This window comes from Hypanus sabinus, chromosome 8 (assembly GCF_030144855.1).
Source record: "Hypanus sabinus isolate sHypSab1 chromosome 8, sHypSab1.hap1, whole genome shotgun sequence".
Lineage (NCBI taxonomy): Eukaryota > Metazoa > Chordata > Chondrichthyes > Myliobatiformes > Dasyatidae > Hypanus > Hypanus sabinus.
Genome location: NC_082713.1, coordinates 80,190,746 through 80,205,208, shown reverse-complemented (window position 1 = coordinate 80,205,208; position 14,463 = coordinate 80,190,746). Strand labels below are relative to the sequence as shown.

Below are 14,463 nucleotides of genomic sequence, written 5' to 3'. Positions count from 1 at the left end.
GTGGGGGAGACACATAGCAACACAGAGAATTTTAAAAAGATTCCCCAAGGTACTACTAAAGTTGAAAAGTTAGGTATTACTATAGACTGGAGTAACCCTGTTAAAAATAATGACTAATTTATTGAATTTTTGAAGTTTTAATGTTAATGGGCTTAATGGACCGGTGAAAAGAAAAAGAATTTTAACATACATTAAGAAAATGAAAATAGATATAGCATTTAGCTGCATTCCTCTTGAAAAAATTACTAATAATTTAAGAGATAAATATTAAATATTTCTGAAAATTAGGCACCCTTATTTACAAAAGATAGGATTAAATATATAGGTGCTCCGAAGATAAAATTATTGGTTACTTGGGGAAGGAAATAAATATATATACTAAAGCTATTATGAACTCCAAGGAGCGTGTGGGGATCTTCCAATATCCAGGCATTCTTTCTTTCTTTCTTTTTTTTCTCTTTCTACAGGGATATGTTAGGGGGAGGGGGGAAGGGTTGATACATTTTTTTTCCTTTTGTAACCATTTGAAAATTCAATAAAAAAATTTATTAAAAAATTTGTGATGTTTCAGTTAGGTTCCCTCTCACCCTTCTATACTCTCCTGGATACAAGCCTAGCATGTAGGCTTCTCTTCGGAAGACAATCTGTCCATTCCAGACATCAGTTTTGTAAACCTTCTCTTAATGTTAATGTTAATGTTCTTCCAAAGCATTAACATTCTTTCTTTAAATATGGAGACCAACATTGTAAACTGCACTCCAGCTTATAATGGGCAGAAAAAAATAAAAGATTTCTCTTACTTTTATGTTTAGTACCCATTGCAATAAACAACTTTGCCATTTTGCTATTCACTTGCTGCAGATGAATGCTAACCTTTTGCAGAACACCCAGATCTATCTGCTCCCAGGTCCACCAAATGCAGAGCTGTTGAAAGTTCTTCGAAAGTCAATAATTCATATCCTCCCGGGATCATCTGTTGGGGTCATCTTCTGTATCCGGTGCTTCTGATGTGGCTCCCTGCATAATGCTGAGACCTGACGTAGATTGAGAGATTGCTTCATTGAGCACTTTCACTTTGTCTGCCAGAAAAGGCAGGATCTCCTGCTGGCCACCCATTTCAATTCTACTTCCCATTCCCACTGTGACATGTCAGTCCATGGCCTCCTCTTCTGCGCGATGAAGCCACACTCTGGTTGGCAAAGCAACTCCTTATATTCCATCTGGGTAGACTCCAACCTGATGGCATGAACACCGATTTCTAGAACTTTTGGTGATGGCCCCTTCCTCCTTTTCTTCACCATTCCCCATTCCTCATTCCTGTTTCCTTCTCTCACCTTCTCTTCTTATCTGCCCATCATCTCCATTCTGTGCTCCTCCCCCTTCCCTTTCTTCCATGGTCACCAGCCCTTTATCCCTTTCACCAATCAAATTCACAGCTCTCTACTTCACCCCTTCCCTGTCTCCCAGTTTCACCTATCATTTGCCAGCTTGTACTTCTTCCTTCTCTCCCCACCTTCTAATTCCAACTTCTCCCCTTCCTTTCCAGTCCTGTTGAAGGATCTCAGCCCAAAACAGTAACTGTTTACACCTTTCCAGCCTGGCCTGCTGAGCTCCTCCAACATTTTGTGTGCATTGCATTTCATATCCTAGCATTGATGTTGCTCAATGCACTGAGTTCCTCCAGCAGATTGTTTGTTACTGGTACATGAAGCTCTGCGAGTAGAAAACAATATAGACGTCAGATCTTTCTTCCAAAATTATCACCCCAAATACACTACATTGGTACTGAGAATGCTGGAGGAAGAGAGCTGATACCCTTGGGACTATGGGAGTCCATCCTTTGTACCACCTTTTATCAAGTCGTAGTAACAAAGAAACAAGTTGAAACAAGAGGGGGCCACTCTGACCTTCAAGATTTATCCTCTGCCTCAGCAACATTCTTATTCTCTCCTCATATCTCCTGATGACTTTTATGTCTAGGAATCTGTTTATCTGTTTTTTAGGTATATTCAGCAACATAACTTTGGTTGGGTTGGGCCACACGTGGAGTATTGTGGGCAGTTTGGTCTGAGTGTTCAGTTGCTGAACCTAGTGTTGTAGAAATTCAGGCTTCTGTACCTCCTGTCCGATGGTACAGGAATAACTACCGAACATAGAACAGTACAGCATATTACAGGCCCTATAACCCATGATGCTGTGCCAATCTATATTGATCTACTCCATGATTAATGAAACCCTTCCATCCTACACAGCCATACCCTTAATTTTTCTAAGAATCTCTTCAATGTCCTTATTGCATCAGCCTGTACCACCAACCTCTGCAGTGCATTTCAGACAACTGCCACTCAAAAAGTTTACTTCTTACATCTTTCCTCCGCTCATCTTAAATAGTGTAGCCCTGACTGCACTGGGAAAACATTGCAGTCTGTCTACTTGATCTATGCTTTTCAATCTTATACACTTTTATCAAGTCGCCTCTTCTCTGTCACACCAAAGAGAAAAGCCCTAGTTCACTCAACATTTGTTCATCTGACTTGCTTTCTAACCAGACAGCATTCTGATAAATCTATTCTGTACCTTCTAAAACTTCCACATCCTTCCTATAATGAGGTGACCAGAACAGATCACAACGTTCCATATGTGGTGTAACCAGAATTTTATAGAGCTGCAACATTACCTCTTGACTCTTGAACTCAGTGCCTTGACTGATTGCCAACATGCAGTACACATTAATCACTCTATCAACTTGTGTGCCAAATTTGAGGGATCTATAGACTTGGACCCCATGATCTTTCCATTCTTCAACACTACAAAGAATCCAGCAATTAACCTCAACTTAAAGTTCAATCTTCTAAAGTGTATCATTTTACAATTCACCTGGACTAGCCCTTCACTTTCTCATCCAAGTAAGTTATAAATCACAGTCCAGATTTCCCCAGACAGATACTTCCAAAATATCACTTGCTAGTGACCTCCAGGGAGAAAACACTCTATCACCATCCTTTACTTTCCATGGACAAGTCAATTCAGAATCCATGAACTAAATTTCCATGACCCCCATGTTTCATGACCTATGGATGAGCCCTCTATGGGGAGCATTATTAACACTCATACACCCTACATCCTCTGATGTACCATCAATTTATTTTGTCACCTCCTCTAAAAACTTAGCCTTGAGGCATGACCTGCCCTCATATACATTCTTATTATCCCTAAGAAGATTATGCTTCTTCAAGCACTTGTAAATCCTGTCGCTAAGAACCCTCTTCAAATGGCTTTCCCACTACTGATGTAAGGCACACTGATCTGTAATTACCTTTCTCAAACAAGGTATATCCAATCCCATGGTTCCATTCCTGTGGCCAGGGACATTGTCAACTCTTCCCTTGCTTATGTAGTGACCTGTAGCATATCCTGTCCAGCTCCTGGGACTTATGCCCTAATGCTTTTAGAAGCTCCAACACTACCACTTTCTTAATCTCAGCCTGTTCTACACGGACCTCACATTTGAAAAAGTCCCTCTCACTGGTGAATACTGAAATAAAGAACTCATTAAGTACTGCATCTCCCTTATCTCCTCTGTATCTACCCACATTTCCCCACCGTCTTCACCAGATTTTTCTGAGTGACTCACCTCAGTCATGTCATCTTCTTGTTCTTCATGTACCTGTAGAATGTTTGGGATTTTCCTTAATCCTCATGTCCAAGGCCTTATCCTATCTCCTTCAAGCTCCTTTAACTCCCTTTTTAAGCTTTTTAAAACCAAATAAATGTTTTTCAATATCATCTGCTACTATACTTGTCCATGGATATGCAAAGGTCAGCTGTGGTCACAATATCTGAAAAGTCTGCTTAACAAGAAATCTGACCAAGTTCAAAGCCTCTATGAATCCCCCAACACTATCACTTTGCTCTTCTTCCCCCTTAACCTGTAAGCCACAGAACCAGATTTACTATCAGAGAATTGGCCACTGTAGCTTTTGCCTAGTAGATCATTCCCCCACCTCCCTAACTGTATTCAAAGTGGCATACTTGTTATTGAGACAGACAGCCACAGAAGTTCCCCTTCGCTTTAGTGATGGAGACCCAGCTACCTGATTCTGCAGCTTAGGTATGACTGTCTCCCTGTAACTCCTGTTTATCAACTCCTCAGCCTCCTGAGTGATCCATACTTTATCCAGCTGCAGTTTCCTATATAAATATTCCCTAAATTATGTAAATATATTGTTTGATTAAGTATTCTTTGTTGTGCACATAATTCATTATGGGTTATATTTAAAAGTATGTGAATAACATACGTCATTATGTCACCACATCATATGTGAGCCTCTGACTAAAACAAAACAAGTACTCAAGTTCCCAGGCATCTGTTTTTTGTTCTATTAGTTTCAGAGGTTACAAAAAAAACATAAACGTGGTGACAAGGAACTTTGAAAACGAACCAGAGACAACTACCTACCTGTTAAAGTGCAGCACTATTTTTCTTCAGAAGAAAAGCAAGGCGGTTGAGTTTTTTAAAAAGCGCCAGACGCGTATCTTATGGAGAGAGAGAGAGAGAGAGAGAGAGAGAGAGAGAGACATTTGAGTTGAAAAAGGCAAAAAATAACAAATTCCATGGATTCACAAATAGTGAATACCGGATGACAATAATAATAATGATAGTAATAATGAATAAGTAACTGAACAACTAAATAAAGCAGAAATGGCTGGGTACATTGGAAAGATAGGTGTGTTCAATTGCACAACAGATAACTGAATGATGCATACTAAACAAATTGAGCAGTATTTTGAAGCAAATGAAAGAGCCGATGAAAAGCAAGTACAAGTATTACTGAGTGCAATAACTGGAAAATCATACAGTTTGCTTCGAAGTTTAAATTCTCTAAGCAAACAACTGAAATGAGCGTTGCTGGCATTGTGAACATGATGCAGGAACATTGCTTACATTGCTTTTCCAAGCTCTTTTCTCAAAGATCTCAAAGATCCTGGGTCTTTGGGCACACAGCAGAAGATTTTCCAGCTCCCCTGACGACACATGGGTCTCCTGCCGTGACACTGACCCTCGATTCACCCATCTCCAGAGCCCCGAGATCTTAGGCTTCCAAATCCGAGCCGGACTCTCAGGCCGAACCCTTGGCATGCCGAACAACGACCAGTCCTGAAACCTTGAGAATGGGTCCCATTCCTACAAAGACCCAAAGTCAGAGTGTAACTCAGGTCAAGGTCTTCAAGGGAACCCTGAAAGGGAAAAATAAAGATATTAAAGATGGAAATAGAGCTGTTTCCGAAGATGTAAGCAAATGAGTCGCCATTAGGCATCATTGTCTCCTCCTACGTTCATAGTGATAGCTTTTCTCCCAGCAATGAGCGCTGTATGGCACTTGAGAAATGAATAAAACATGACCTGTACAGTGCTGCCCTGGGAGTAGGCTCTGTTTAGCAGGTAGATGACAACATCATTGACTCCAATACACTCCTGCACTCCTGGTAGACAAACTGCAGGGGTTCGAGGTGTGATCTGACTGGGGGTCGGGGGTGAGCCAGGAGCAGTCTCTCTAGGGCCTTCATGATGTGTGAGGTCAGGGCCGCCGGACCTCATGAGAGGAATCTTAAGTAAAATAGAGATTGGCTCAGCTGTTTGTCATCCCACAAGTACTGAACTGAAGCCTGCAGATATCTGGAGGAAAACACTTCAGCAAAGTGGGCTCAGCTGTGGATGGAGATTGAAGATGAGTAAAAGTGTTTCTCACCATAAACACTCACAACAGTCTTTATCACTATAATAGGCTGCACCTGCATGCTGGCATGAAGCTATGGACCAGGAGCTGCAAGGTTGTCCGGGCACTTTGTGTTGCCTGGATGACATGATTGTTACCATTAAGAATACAAAGAACATCTCCAAAATCTTAAGACAGTGTAAAAAGATTAAAATATTATGGATTCAGAGCATGACACAACAGATGTGAATTCTTTAAACCAACTATCAGTTACTGTGGTTAAACCATTGATGCACAAGAATAACACAAGTATACTAAGAAAATTCAAGCACTAGCGGTTGGCCCAAGACCAAAGGAAGTGTCACAGTTGTGATCCATTTGTCACAGTGCATGCAGGCAAAGACTGAACCCAAGAACCGAGGAAAGTCGGACTCCCTTGTAGAGACAGCAAACAGGGTTAATTAATTAGAGTTCCAACAAAACATCAGTGGCTTAGTTGAGCGACACTGCAAGACATAACATTCTCAAATCTAGAACCCTGCAATGAGCGCTGATCTGGTGTCCACTGAAATAATCACAGAACGCAGGAAACCTGTGCCCATGAAAATAAATTGAAGATTAAACAGAAAGCACTAATGAGTAATGACTCCTGTAAAAACAACAGCTAATGATATCAAGTGCTCTAGAAGCCGAGGAGACCTATGCTCTCTGGCTCCCTGCACATGTCCCAAGGGCTCATTACACCTTTTTTATAATTTGTCAATTACTATAAAAGGTTCCTGCCAAACCTGGCCATGGTGCTCCACCCCTTAAAGTCATTGCTAGGGATTAGGAAGAAATAGCAATGGACAAAGTAAGGTGAGGTGGCTTTATAAAAGGTAAAGGAAATAGTGATGCCAGACATTGTACTCACACATTATGATCCACATCATATAGTGAAGCTTGCCTTGCACTGTTCGGGGTGCCAACACATCCAGAAGAAAGGTGTCCAGAGCTCTCAGAATGACTTCCTGTAGTCCCAGAGTCAACTCCTACTACCACCACGGAGGAAGCCCCAGAAGCTGAGACTGTTTCACAGCCACAAGTCTCACCAGCCAAGCGGAGTCACTCCCTTTATCAGGAAAGATGTTATTGCACAAGACTAAGTAATCTTCCACAGTGATTAAACCTTTAGTCTTGAATGAGACAATTTATAACTTACTATGCTGTGGGTATCTGTGTGTAGTAGTCATAATATATAGTATACTGTGTATTTAGTTGAGGTGCATTCTGTATTGGGTTGGAGCATATAGATAAGCAGCAAGGAGAGTTGTGTATATGATATTTAGTAATATCGTAAATATATTGTTTGATTAAGCATTCTTGTTTGTTTAAATACTTCACTACGGGTTATATGTAAAAACACATTAATTGTATGTCCTCACACCACCAGGTCATATGTGAGTGTGCCTCACAAAACATACACAGTTTCTCCTGGCTCTGCGCTTTTGCTTTCAATTAGATTTTACATTTTGGAGTTACAAAACATAACACAAGACTGTCATTGTCTAGCTGTAGTTTGCACGAATAGATTAGATTTGGAATTAGTGACTGAGGGATGAGTCAGTGAATATGACTACAGCCAAAAGCCTGACTCTGAATTACCTATTGTCAGTATGCTAAAACTGAAATTGTTCGATATCATTGTTATGTTCGGAACAGTACATGCTGGTGAAAGAGCACCCAGTCTTTGTCAGAATTAATATGTCAGAAGATCTTCCACTTTGTTGTTCATAGCACTTTTACTATTGTTGTAGAGTCCTATCATTAATGTTTCAGGCATCTGTGATCATTCAACTGAAAAACATGTCCAATTGAGTGTTACTGGGACCCGAATGCTGGGGATGTCAGCTTAGGAGAAAACAACAATGTTGCTTCACTATTGTTCCAGTGAATTTGAAGGATTTCGAGGGAGAGAGTTGTTGAGTTCCTCTCCATGTCTTGTGGTACAGTGGGCAGCAACCTTGCTGTTCCTTTAGCATTTGTCTGTTTCTTTTACAAGGCCAAGTTGCTAGCTTGACGTTCAACCCTGCACAGATGGAAAGCGTGCAAGGAGCCGGCCAGGTTCAAAGCAGGGTCCACTCACCTCTAAGCCTGGTGCAGATGCCACTATACCACCAGCCAGCTACAGAGAAAGACCCCAGTAGCTGGCAATATCCAAACTCCCCAGTAGCTGGCAATATCCAAATCAGACCTTCTACTCTGTCAGTAGGAGAGATTACTAGGTGAAGAATATAAGTGGTACAAGGATGGGTTTAAAACTTCCTTGAAGATATGGAGCATCCCCACTGTCTCCTGGGAACCTCTGCACCATGATTGTGAAGTGGAGAAGGAGCTTTGGGATGATGCAGAGAACCATGGAACCATCACACATCAGGAGCACACGGGATCCATAACGACTGAACCACCTCACACACCAAACGGTCTGCCAATTCCTTCAGGCAACCACAAGCCTATCTATGGAAGGCTTGTCTGTTTCCTATAAAGGGCTCATTAGGCACCTCCATCCTTTATCCCAAGGGGCTTCCTAAAAGAAGACTGTCAATGTGTGATTGTGAGAGCCTCTGATATTTACACGGATACATACAATGCAAAATATATTTGATATATTCATAACAGACCCTTCTGGCTTTGTACATAGTTTTAAGGATTAAGGAACACACACAAAATTCTGGAGGAACTCAGCAGGCCAGGCAGCGTCTACAGAAAAGCATATAATCGACATTTTGGGCTAAGATCCTTCTTCAGGACCCTTCTTCATAAATCATTTCATCTTTTAAAATTAATTTTCTTGGCTTTAATTTTTAAACTTCCATTATCAATCTAATCTTCATATTTTGCCTGTCTATCTAAACTTGTCACACAAACAATAAGCACTGATGATATCACAGCACCTCTTCATGCCATATGTGTCATCACAATCCCAAAGGTTTACAAAAACGGGCCCTGAAATTCAATTACACCATTGATTCAGCTGTGTTACATAACTGATAACTGTTTCTAGGTCATTTCTCATCATTTGGAAAATTTAACCAGACACTTCCTAGAGAGGTTCTTTGCCAGACACGATTTACTCATCAACAGCACATCAGATGAGACAGTTCTCCATCCAATGAATTATGGGGTTAATTAGACCACATTATTCAACAGTTGATGCAAAGCTAATAGCGCATGTGCTTCCTTATGACATGAAGAGAGAAAATAAGTAATTCCCTGTGTTTCTGTTTACAGACTTGGCATGGAAATATAGGACAACTGCAATCACTTTAGAAGAATTTGGTTCCTTAAGGCTGTTATGGCCAGGGTTGGTAGTAGGGATAAGCTCCCACTACCTATTAAATGCTCCCAATGGCATGTGTCTCAAATAACCTCTGACAACCAAGTCCAGCTTCTGACTTTCAAGTGTGGCTCAGCTTATAAGCCTGGTGGAACCATTTCTACTGACAGGAGAAGGGGCAAATGGTGATTATTGGCACCATAAAACCAGTTGCTCTGGGCAGAAGGGGCTTGTCAGCCATGGTTGGCAGCTCATCAAGGAGAAGAAAAGTTCTGATCTTAAACCTCCATTACCTTGCATCTATACCCAATCATGGAGAAGGCTTTAGGAGTAAACCCTGAGGAAAAATTCAAAACTGGAGCCCTTACGGCAGTCCTATGATGAGTTCAACCCTGACTGGCAACTCCTGCGACGCAGCTGGTGCCAAACTTTATTGGTCTCTTTGGATTCACCAGCTGTGTGGAGAGGGGGAGCCTGCTATATGGGTAACAGCTTGCTGTCCATTTTGTACTGCCCTCACCTGTGTATCATGTAGATTGCTGGGACACAACATCCATGGCCTCTGAGATGAATTTTGTATCAAAATCATCTTCAATAAATGACATACTCTTCAGAGCTTTCTATGCTTCCAACTTTACAGCACAAGGACCCTACCAGAATATAGACACTACAAGGTGTATTTATGATCTTATAAATATATCTGTACTTGGTCTCGATAACAGAAACTCAATGTCCCACACTCCCACAAGACTACCATGTCATTCTTCCACTATGCTTTACCTTTCTTGAACTGGAAATGTTCATCTAGTTCAAATGGATACAAATACCAGGAAATACATTTAACCCCATGGTTGGCTTTACTTGATTTTAAAGGATAGCTATTTGAATGATTTTATTGGAACAAATGTTCAATTCTGCTACACACGCAAAATGCTGGAGGATCTCAGCAGGACAGGCAGCATCAATGGAGAGGATTAAACAACTTTTTGGGCTGAGACCCTTCATCAGAACTGGAAGGGAATGTGGAGAGGAGGGGAAGGAGTATAAGCTGACAGGTAATGGGGAGACCAGGTGAGTGGGAAGGTGGGTGGTTGGGGGACGGAGATGAAATAAAAAGCTGGGTGGTGCTAGGTGGAAAAGGTAAAGGGCTGAAGGAGGAATCTGATAGGAGAGTGGACCATGGGATAAAGGGAAGGATGAGGGACACCAGTGGGAGGTGATAGACAAGTGAGGAGAGAAAGGATAAGAGGGGAGCCAGGATGGGAATTGAAAACAGAGAGGTTAGGAGAGGGTGTAGAAATTACAGGAAGTTAGAGAATTCAGTGTATGTGTCATCGGGTTGGAGGTAATCAATTCTGCTAAGAGACCAAGGAACCTGCTTTTATCAGTATGTGCATTGGAAGCTAGTAGATGCAATTTAATGTTTTATAGCATGTAAAAACTAGATACTCAAAGGAGAATCAGTAGACATTTTGTACTTGAACTTTTAGAAGGCCTTTGACAAGGTGTTGCACATGAGGCTGCGGAATAAGAGCTTGTGGTATTGTGGGAAAGATACTAGCATGGATAGAACATTGGATTATTGACAGGAAGCAAAGAGTGGGAATTAAGGGATCCTTTTTTGATTGGCTGCTGGTGACTAGTGGTTTACCACTGGAGTCATTGTTGGAACTGCTTCTTTTTACATTTTATGTCAATTACTTTGATGACAGAATTGATGGCTTTGTGGCCAAGTTTGCAGATGATACAAAGACAGGTGGAAGGGTAGGAAGTGTTGGGAAAACAGGGAGCCTGCAGAAGAACTTAGACAGATTAGGAGAATGGGTAATAAAGTGACAGGTGGAATACCTTGTTGGGAAGTATATGGTGGTGCACTTTGATAGAAGGAATAAAGGTGTGGAGAGACTGGAGACAAAAATTTAAAAATCTGAAGTGCAAAGAACCTTGGATGTCCTTGTGCATGACTCCGTAAAGGTAAATTTGCAGGTTGAGTAGGTGGGGCAATGTTAGCATTCATTTTAAGAGGACTAGAATATAAAATCAAAGATGTAATGTTGAGGCTTTATCAGACACTGGTTGGGTATTACAGGAAAATTGTGAGCAGTTTTGGGCCCCTTATTTAAGAAAGAGTGTGGAGAGGGTTCAGAGGAGGTTCGTGAGTGTTATTCTGGGAATGAAAGGCTTATCATGTGATGAGTCATTGGGCCTGTACTCACTGGAATTTAGAAGAATTCATTGAAACCTATCGAATGTAGAAAAGCCTAGATAGAGTGGATGTGGAGAGGATGTTTCCTATGTCAGAGGAGTCTAAGACCAGAAGGCACAGTCTCAGAATAGTGGGGTATCCTCATAGAACAGAGATGAGGAATTTGTTTAGCTAGAGAGTGGTGAATCTGTGAAATTTGTTACCACAGGCTGATGTGGAGGCCAAGTCTTTGGGTGTATTTAAGGTGAAGTTGATAGGTTCTTGATTACTCAGCGTGTAAAAGGTTATGGGGAGAAAGTAGGAAAATGAGTTTGAGGTAAATGGATCAATCATGATGAAATAAGAGTGTTTTCAACGTGCCAAATGGCCTAATTTTGCTCCTATATCTTATATCTAAGCTATTTTAAAGCAGACTGCATGAAACAAGCCATTTATTCAATGAAACAAATTTTCTGGGAACAAATTCCAAAATACTTACGTTTTATTTTCACAAGATTCCATTTTATATCATTGAAATATTCTGAACTTCCATTCTAATAGCCACATCTATTTTTCACCCCATCTCATAAAACTGAATAAGAATGATTAAAAGTGCACTTTAAAATTATATGATTGCAGCAGCCAGAATGGTAAATATTAATGCTGAGAGACAAATTTTCATTTTAATTTTCTCATTTTAAAAAATGGTCATCATCATTTGCACAGTGAAGATGTTTTGTATGTCCCTTGATACCCTTGAAAATGTGTTGCTGAGTTATCTTCTCAAACTGCTACAGTATGAGTGTTGAGGCACTGTTATAGTGCTGATAAATAGGTGATTTTCTGAAACTTAATTCTGTGATGATGAGGGAACAGTGTTCTATTTCCACTTCGGAATGATTTAAGGTTTGGAAAGGGAATCGGAGCTGGTGCTAACATCTGCTGCCTTTGCATTTCTAGATGGTAAAGGTCAAAGGAGCTTCAGTGAATTGTGAGCTGTGCTGCCAGTGGACAACATGGTGGTGGAGGGAGTGGTTGCAGTTTTATCTGTGAATCCTCAGCTGTCAAAGTTAGATAATGAAGGATCACAGTACTGTGTACTAGGTCACATGATGGAATCCAGCAGAGGTATTTTGGAGTCAGACAGGTTTCAAGCTCTCATTTGCTGGATACATATCCTTTCCTTGGTTATGGCAGAGTTCATTCCTCTGAACTGTTCATAATCCAAAAGGGTTCACAGGTTGGAAATGTGGCCACCAACCAAGCTCCCACACAGCAGAAGATGCTACAAATACACATCTGTGTGTCTGGGCTGTCCATGTGTATGGGCTATATGAAAAGTTGGGTGTTTGTAATCTGGAGAAGACCTGATACAGAAGTAGGATGGAACTCCGGTAACCCAGAATCTGAATGTTGGTTTGACATCTGGTTCATTCATTAGTCAGTAGACTGAGCTGAAGTTCCAAAAAGCAAGTGACGTTTGTTGCCAGAACATGGACCCCAGAGTGTGCACTGGGTGTGTTGTCAGGACCAGAGGCAGGAATATGACCCTGCTCTTGGGTTGGGAACATTAGGGGTCAGAAACATGGGCAGTCATGTAGACAGAGCTGTGGTTTGGAGGGCTGGGCAGTGCAAAGTACAGGATGAAACATACCAGTTTTATTTACCCCTCTCTTTAATTCAATAGATTTACTAGAAAATATATTGTGTATGTGTAATATATTAAAAGGGAGAAATCAAGGTGCATGAGGCTATTAATAGAATTAAATACCAATAGTTGACAAAATCTGTCAGTCCCAGAGTATTGAGGTATTGGAGTTTTACTATTTTCTAACCTACACCATATAAATAAATTTTCTGGTCAGTAGCTAATTGCAGTTTGGAGATGTCCAATCTGTATACATTGGATATTGCATTTCCAACAGCATCAAGTGCTCCAGTCATGTTGGCAAGAAAGCAAGAATAAAACACGTCTAAGTGGTGATGTTGTGACTACAACTACCAGTGGCTAAGTCCCATTCAGCAATAGCTGATGAAGTCAATAGTCAGTTGGAACAAGAACTGAAAACAATGAAGGCAGAGAGCTTTTTATCTATTCCTGTTTAAGAACGTGGCAAGGCATAGCAATCCTCCTGGTGAAGACATTCTCAGGGCACTGTCAGGGAGGAGATCCAAGTTTTAGACCCAGTGACACTGAAGGAATTTTGGTGGATGTCCAACTTGGTGGGGAAGCTAGGTGGAGATGTTGATATGCTGTTGATGCCCTTGTCCTTCATCGTGAGGGAGGTCACAGGGTTGGAAGGTCCAGTCCATTTAGATGGCACACTGCATCCAAAATGCATGTGCTATGCAGGAAATGAAGATTTAGTTGCTTTGAAGTGATGATGTTGATATTTTCTGTGGAGGTGGAGTCATGGAATACATTCAAGGTGAAGACTATTCAACATCTAATCTACAAAAGGGTCAAAGAATATTGGGAAACAGTAGGACAAGTATGTTAAAGTCAAGATCCGATTAGCCATGATCTTATTGAATGATAAAACAGATTCAATGAGCTGATCAGCACACTTCTGCTTCTGTTCCTTTTTAACATCAGATCTGTAACAAATTATGTCCATGCCCCATGTTATAGATCACCCTTTAGTATCGTTAGTAAAGATAGCCATCATGCATTTCACTGTTATAGTAGGACCCAACTGATGTAAAACTTTGGAGTCCACTCCTAAATTTCTAAATATACTGATTTTATTTTCTTAATAAGACAGGTGTGAAGCTAACTGGCCTGGTATTTTAACAATCTCTTGTCTTTCTTCAATAGTGGCATTCTTTTTGTACAGTTAGCCAATCATCAGGAACATCTCTAGAATTCAGGGCATTTAGGCAGAGTATATCAATGCCTCCACTGTTTTAACCTGGCTTCCTTACTGATCAATATATCATTTTGCTCATTTAAGGCATGACCATTATTTTTTGATGTTTTAAATTCTCCTATTGTGTTAGTGAATCACTTAAATCCATTCCTCAGTGGCTCGCTGTGCCTGAATGTTTTCAACGTTTAATTTCTTTCAGTAACAATGTGAACTGAGCCACATCATTTTTTCTTGTTCTTAAACACCTTTCCATTCAAGTAAAAGACTGATAATCAAAAAAACACTTACAGGTGTTGGAAACAACTGGTGAAATTCTTGGACTGAGCAGTAAATTATCTGCAACAAATACATTTTCCCAAAGTCAGATCCATTAGG

The 14,463-nt window shown here is 40.7% G+C and overlaps 1 long non-coding RNA gene across 1 annotated transcript; it reads right to left on the bottom strand.

Annotated features, from left to right (window-relative positions):
- Positions 1–340: 340 nt before the first annotated feature.
- LOC132398263 (uncharacterized) lies at positions 341–5,165 on the bottom strand. Its single transcript, XR_009513598.1, has 3 exons — positions 4,946–5,165; positions 4,460–4,536; positions 341–1,034 (listed from the first exon to the last, which is right to left on the bottom strand). It is a non-coding gene; the product is annotated as an uncharacterized LOC132398263 (long non-coding RNA).
- Between the last annotated feature and the right edge of the window lie 9,298 nt (positions 5,166–14,463).